The sequence below is a fragment of the Oncorhynchus nerka genome, linkage group LG4 (assembly GCF_034236695.1).
Source record: "Oncorhynchus nerka isolate Pitt River linkage group LG4, Oner_Uvic_2.0, whole genome shotgun sequence".
In the NCBI taxonomy this organism is placed as follows: Eukaryota; Metazoa; Chordata; class Actinopteri; order Salmoniformes; family Salmonidae; genus Oncorhynchus; species Oncorhynchus nerka.
This window is the reverse complement of record NC_088399.1, coordinates 84,985,996-84,993,495: the sequence shown is the minus strand read 5'-3', so window position 1 is coordinate 84,993,495 and position 7,500 is coordinate 84,985,996. Positions and strand designations below refer to the sequence as shown.

General features: G+C 47.3%; 1 pseudogene; it reads left to right on the top strand.

The window, feature by feature from the left end:
* Window positions 1–7,500, top strand: part of LOC115115609 (syndetin-like) — a 136,936-nt pseudogene that overhangs the window by 117,572 nt on the left and 11,864 nt on the right.

The following is a 7,500-nucleotide window of genomic DNA, read 5'->3' as shown; positions in this document are numbered from 1 at the left end:
TTTGTTCAGGGGACTAAATGCGCAGCAGGAAATGCAATCTTGTAGTGTATTCAAGGTTTGAAGTATTCTAACATTTGTCATTTTGATTTGCCGTAACAAAAAATGTATCAACTACAAAAATGAAATATTATCCACATAATGATTTGACATGTCTTGTTGCTGCGGGTTTATTTTCTGTGTGTCAGTCTGACTCAGTAACTGTGTGAAGGATGAAGTGAATGACCACCCCGCAGTGCTCTCTGGAGCGACCTGCCTTCCTGGGAGACAGATAGCAACACTGGGAAAGAATTCCTGTTGGCCAATCAAATGTCTATTTACCAACTGATCAAAACAATACACTGTATAATGATGGTGATGAATGAAAGAGGTTAGTTAGAGAAGCCATAAAGAGAATGTCTACTAATTCCCATGCCATGTGTATTTCTCCCATTTACGGAGCTACTCATGTGGAAAACAAAAACATGATGACGTGATGATCAGTGTCTCTGAATGATTGACAGCCCTCAGCCATGAGGCGAGAGTGGCCCTTAGCTTCAGAGACTGAGTCATCTGCAGATCATCAGCTTTTTAGAGTAGGATATCCACAATCACAATGGTTGTGCTCTCCATAATGATAAACACCTTCTTCAAAGGCAGGGCAGTGATACTGAGTAGTGAGAATAGTGCCGGCTCTGAAACTCAAGGACCTATTGTTGGCCTGGCTCAAGGCCCTTTCACACTTTGTGTGGGTAATTGCACGTACGCATGCATGCCCACACACACACACACATCACACACACTTTTGTATTTTGTGTCCCGCTCCCTTATCTATGCACACAGAACATTGGTGACTTTAGGGCTTCAAAGCTGAAAGGGTCTCATCATAGCGAGGCCGTGTTCAGTTTGATATAAATTAATTTTCCTTCGGGTGAACAAGCAGCTCTCTGCTCCTCTCTGTGTGGCTCAGCCTTGTGTGCCACCATTAGCTTAATGAGTCTAGGTACGCGTCCCAAATGACACCCTATTCCCTATATAGTGCAAATGTGCTCTCGTCAAAAGTAGTGCACTATATAGGGAATAAGGTGCCATTTGGGACACTGCTGAGCAATACTGTTTACACCTTGTCTTTACGAGTATTTTTGTTTGCATTTATTTACTTGCATTATTCCATTTGTCTAATGGACTCACCTGGTACATTCAGAAGTACTTGTTAGCGAGTGGTTGTGTTTCCACGTTTGCTTCCCAAATGCACACTATTCACTATATAGTGCACTTCTTTTGAACAGAGTATAGGGCTCTGGTGGAGTGTGCTATGTAGTGAATAGGGGGTGATTTGGGGAACATCCTGTGCAGTTCTTAATCACTTAGAACTGCCTCCAGTTCAGCGGTAACGACGCCGTTAACCTGCTGATTGGCCAATCTGCAGGGGCGGCAGGGTAGCCTAGTGGTTAGAGCGTGTGACTAGTAACCCCCTAGCTGACAAGGTACAAATCTGTCGTTCTGCCCCTGAACAGGCAGTTAACCCACTGTTCCTAGACCGTCATTGAAAATAAGAATTTGTTCTTAACTGACTTGCCTGGTTAAATCTGGTAAAATAAAAATCTACAGATGCATAACATTCCTCTCTGTGCTATTATGTTGATTAATGATCAGACACTGGGTGAGAAACCAATCACAAAGGAAAAATAAAGGTCTTTATAGTATTTCAAGGAAAATAAGGGCCAGATTTGTCTCTGGGGTTGGTTTAGTTTTTTGATAAAAGGCAGAGGAGCAAACATTTAATGAATGTAGTTTGGGCTACATCTCAGATGGAACCCTTTGACTGTGCTGGTGTTCATACCATGTCACAACACTATCCATCCCCGTAATAATCTGTTTCCCTGTGCCTCTCTCCATAGACGGCCATGGACCATGCACTTCAGCCAGGCCATCCACAACACTATCCATCCCCCGTAATAATCTGTTTCCCTGTGCCTCTCTCCATAGACGGCCATGGACCAAGTCCACATGCACTTCAGCCAGGCCATCCACAACACTATCCATCCCCCGTAATAATCTGTTTCCCTGTGCCTCTCTCCATAGACGGCCATGGACCAAGTCCACATGCACTTCAGCCAGGCCATGTCACAACACGATCCATCCCCCGTAATAATATGTTGCCCTGTGCCTCTCTCCATAGACGGCCATGGACCATGCACTTCAGCCAGGCCATCCACAACACTGTGTTCCAGGTGGTTCTGGGATATGTGGAGCTCTGCGTAGGCAACACCGACACAAGTTCCAGAAGATGCAGTACAGGGACCTCTGCACGGTAAGGATGCTAGCTAGCTACCTCCTCCTATCATCTTGGTTGGCAAGATTTGTCTTCTTAGCACGGCCAACCAAGACCTTACCTAGGTTTTGTGTCTTCTTAGCACGGCCAACCAAGGCCTTACCTAGGATTTGTGTCTTCTTAGCACGGCCAACCAAGACCTTACCTAGGATTTGTGTCTTCTTAGCACGGCCAACCAAGACCTTACCTAGGATTTGTGTCTTCTTAGCACGGCCAACCAAGACCTTACCTAGGATTTGTGTCTTCTTAGTTCTTCTTCTTATGTTATGTGCAGGGCCAGGTTTTTTTAGCACCATTGTGACTACCTGGCCTGGTAAAACTTTGGGTCCTGGTATCAGGCTATGATTGGGGCCAGAGTTTTTCCTGGTCAGGTCCCATTACCACAAAGAAAGGATTTCCATGTTTGAAGTTCAGGTGACCAAGGAAAAACATCAGCCACTATTATGTAATATCTAGGTGACGATTTAATACTGTATCTTTAATAAGCTATCAGTCTGGTGCAGTAAACAAACATAGCGTCAATCTGTGGTGGAGTACAGCTTTGGACAGACTTGGAGAAGATCTTATAAGCTTGGCTAGATGCCCACTAAGGGAATTACCATATATTGTGTTGTTTATTAAAGAGCTAAAATAAAGGATTTAGGTCACACCAGTAGAAATCCCTGCTACTCCGTTGACTTGATAAACACTCAGACACACGACTCCCCGAGCGCTCATATTGTACTCTAACCAAGCAGAAAATGTCCCTCCTCTCTGAGGGAGAGAGGGATGGAGAGAATGAGACACGTTCATTTTCTCAGTCCAGCGTTCTCAATCATAGACCTTTTTTATGAGATAAATGATCGTATTTAAGTGGACGAGAAATGGTCTCTTTTGAAAAGCAGCTGCTGAGTAGTGGTGGTCTTATTTGAACAAATGCGCTCTGTCGCTCGCTCTCTCTCTCTCTCTCACTCTCTCTCTCTCTCTCTCTCTCTCTCTCTCTCTGCCCAGAGCTTTGGTTGGGTCCAGACACCCAAATCACATTTGCATGCTCATATAAAGCGCCTGCAATCAGCAGGGCCATGCATCACAATTCCACAGAGTGAGTTGTCTTCTCTTCCTGAGCCTTTTATTACCTTGCTGACACAGCTGAGTGGGGGAATCAAACGCTGTCACTCCCCCCTGTGTTGTTGTTTCTACCTTAACCACTAGATGGCGGAGCAGCTGTGGTTTGTATGAGATCTGGGACTCATATGGGGAGAAGTACCAGAAACGTGGATTGGAGGCTTTAATCAAGACAGGTTGAAGGACTAGGGCATCTTCTTGACTCTGTGCTTTAGGTGTTTCTGAGGATGGGAAGATCCCAATATCAGTCCCTTCCGTGGCAGAAAACTAGTTAAGCTTCTAGTACAATATTCTTAAACTACCCTCAAGTCTTAAACTGTCCTCAAGTCTACATGGAGCACAGTGCATAGTTTAAGTTTGCCTCAACAAGTACTGAAGCAGAGCTTCTAGATTTAAGTAGAAATTACTTTCACTCTCCCTCCTCACCGGGTGGGTTAGGGAGAGGGATTCATTCTGTTAATTATTGGTACCTGTGAGATCTAAATGTTTGGGGATTCTGTATAGGGAGGGAGAGGAGCTGTATTATTAGCTAACGGGGGAGCTAGAAGGGGATTGAGTAACGAGGCATTGATCTGTAACAGGCCGCTGAGGCATTGAGCTGTAACAGGCCGCTGAGGCATTGAGTTGTAACAGGCCGCTGAGGCATTGAGTTGTAACAGGCCGCTTAGGCATTGAGTTGTAACAGGCCGCTGAGGCATTGAGCTGTAACAGGCCGCTGAGGCATTGATCTGTAACAGGCCGCTGAGGCATTGAGTTGTAACAGGCCGCTGAGGCATTGAGCTGTAACAGGCCGCTGAGGCATTGAGCTGTAACAGGCCGCTGAGGCATTGAGCTGTAACAGGCCGCTGAGGCATTGAGCTGTAACAGGCCACTTAGGCATTGAGTTGTAACAGGCCGCTGAGGCATTGAGCTGTAACAGGCCGCTGAGGCATTGAGTTGTAACAGGCCGCTTAGGCATTGAGTTGTAACAGGCCGCTGAGGCATTGAGCTGTAACAGGCCGCTGAGGCATTGAGCTGTAACAGGCCGCTGAGGCATTGAGTTGTAACAGGCCGCTGAGGCATTGAGCTGTAACAGGCCGCTGAGGCATTGAGTTGTAACAGGCCGCTGAGGCATTGAGCTGTAACAGGCCGCTGAGGCATTGAGCTGTAACAGGCCGCTGAGGCATTGAGCTGTAACAGGCCGCTGAGGCATTGAGCTGTAACAGGCCGCTGAGGCATTGAGCTGTAACAGGCCGCTGAGGCATTGAGCTGTAACAGGCCGCTGAGGCATTGAGTTGTAACAGGCCGCTGAGGCATTGAGTTGTAACAGGCCGCTGAGGCATTGAGCTGTAACAGGCCGCTGAGCCATTGAGCTGTAACAGGCCGCTGAGGCATTGAGCTGTAACAGGCCGCTGAGGCATTGAGTTGTAACAGGCCGCTGAGGCATTGAGCTGTAACAGGCCGCTGAGGCATTGAGCTGTAACAGGCCGCTGAGGCATTGAGCTGTAACAGGCCGCTGAGCCATTGAGTTGTAACAGGCCGTTGAGGCATTGAGTTGTAACAGGCCGCTGAGGCATTGAGCTGTAACAGGCCGCTGAGCCATTGAGCTGTAACAGGCCGCTGAGGCATTGAGCTGTAACAGGCCGCTGAGGCATTGAGCTGTAACAGGCCGCTGAGGCATTGAGCTGTAACAGGCCGCTGAGGCATTGAGCTGTAACAGGCCGCTGAGGCATTGAGCTGTAACAGGCCGCTGAGCCATTGAGCTGTAACAGGCCGCTGAGCCATTGAGCTGTAACAGGCCATTGAGCTGTAACAGGCCCCTGAGCCATTGAGCTGTAACAGGCCATTGAGCTGTAACAGGCCCCTGAGCCATTGAGCTGTAACAGGCCCCTGAGCCATTGAGCTGTAACAGGCCCCTGAGCCATTGAGCTGTAACAGGCCATTGAGCTGTAACAGGCCCCTGAGCCATTGAGCTGTAACAGCCCGCTGAGCCATTGAGCTGTAACAGGCCCCTGAGCCATTGAGCTGTAACAGGCCCCTGAGCCTCCAACTTCTCTTTAACGTCAGTCTGCAGGGTCGCCTGGTCGATTTCTGCGACTCCCCGACTCGTCCTCCCCTACTTTGGATTGATGGGGCGTGTCATGTTAGCATTGGGCTGCGCGATGGATTGGCCTCCAAACAGGTAGAGCTATGCGCTAGCTAGCCTCACATATGTTTATCACTGTGAAGCTCGAACCTAACAAAGACAGATTGTGGACAGGCTGTTCCATTGATGACACATGAGACTAGATAGGGTGCTATTTTTCTCCACGGCTCCACACTCAGGGACTGGCAACATGTTTTAAGGAAGATCAAATCTTTGTTATTACTTTGGCACCAGTTCCACTGGAAACTAAACAGAAAAGTTCTCTCCGTGTTTCTTTAAGAACATGGGAGAATGGAGGAAAGCTGTTTTGTGAGAAATGTTTTTGTGATTTAATCTTCTGAGCGTCAATATGGATGTGTGGGGGAATGAGATAAATGTGTAGTACCTACACCGACCTGGGAAAGGCAGCAATACGCAACAAATCGTCTTGGAATAAGTCTCGAGACTTAGAAACTTCAGAAGAGAGAAAGGTTGCTTGGGGATTTAGGGACACTCTCTTGTCTACCACTCACTCCCTCGAGACCTTCCCCTGAAGGGTACATCATAAAATATATACAGGATAGTATGTAAATTGCACTCTCTACTGTCCTGAACTTTGCAATGAGTCGTTGAAATTAAAATTCAAGGGGTACACAGAAAGGTCAAATCATATTGTGAATCATTATTGGTCCCCTTCCCTACTTCAGCCATCTTTCTTTCTTGCTCACTCTTTCTCTCTCTCTTTGTCTGTCTGTCTGTTTCCCCCCCCTCTCCTGGACTCCCTGGCTGTGTCCCAAATGGCACCCTATTCACCTGCACTATTCACCTGCACTACGGTAATAGATGAAGATGTACAGATTACAGGTTTAGGCCTGGCTCGTAGTCGACATTCCAATTAATCCCAAAGGTGTTTGATAGGGTTGAGGTCAAGGCTCTGTGCAGCCAGTCAAGTTCTTCCACACTGATCTAGGCAAACCAATTCTGTATGGATCTCGCTTTGTGCCTGGGGGGATTGTCATGCTGAAACTGGAAAGGGCCTTCCCCAAACTGTTGCCACAAAATTGGAAGCACAGAATCATCTAGAATGTCATTGTATGGTGTAGCGTTAACATTTCCCTTCACTGGAACTAAGGGGCCTAGCCTGAACCATGAAAAACAGCCCCAGATCATTATTCCTCCTCCACCAAACTTTAGAGTTGGCACTATGCATTGAGGCAGGTAGCGTTCTCCTGTCATCTGCCAAACCCAGATTTGTCCGTCGGACTGCCAGATGATGAAGCGTCCACTGCTCCAGAGTCCAATGGCGGCGAGCTTTACACCACTCCAGCCGACGCTTGGCATTGCGGCATGGTGACCATTTCATGAAGCTCCCGACAAACAGTTATTGTGCTGACGTTGTTTCCAGAGGCAGTTTGGAACTTGGTAGTGAGTGTTGCAACTGAGGACAGATGATTTTACGCTCTATGCACTTTAGCACTCTGCGGTCCCGTTCTGTGAACTTGTGTGGCCTACCACTTCGCGGCTGAGCCGTTGTTGCTCCTAGACGTTTCCACTTCACAATAACAGCACTTACAGTTGACCGGGGCAGCTCTAGCAGGACAGAAATGTGACAAACTGACTTGTTGGAAATGTGGCACCCTATGATGGTGCCACCCTATGATGGTGCCACGTTGAAAGCCAATGAGCTCTTCAGTATGGCCATTCTGCTGTCAATGTTTGTCTATGGAGATTGCATGGCGGCGTGCTCGATTTTATACACCTGTCATCAACAGGTTTGGCTGAAATAGCCGAATCCACTCATTTGAAGGGGTGTCCACATACTGTTGGTAATGTAGTGTACCGTCAGAGTTGAAAGGGTAGCTTATGTTATGATAATGGGGTTTGATAAGAATCATCTCTTTTTCAAAAAATACTTTTTTTTGAACAGATAGTGGGGAAATATATAGAGAGAGGATCACAGTGGGTAAAGAGAGAGAGGATG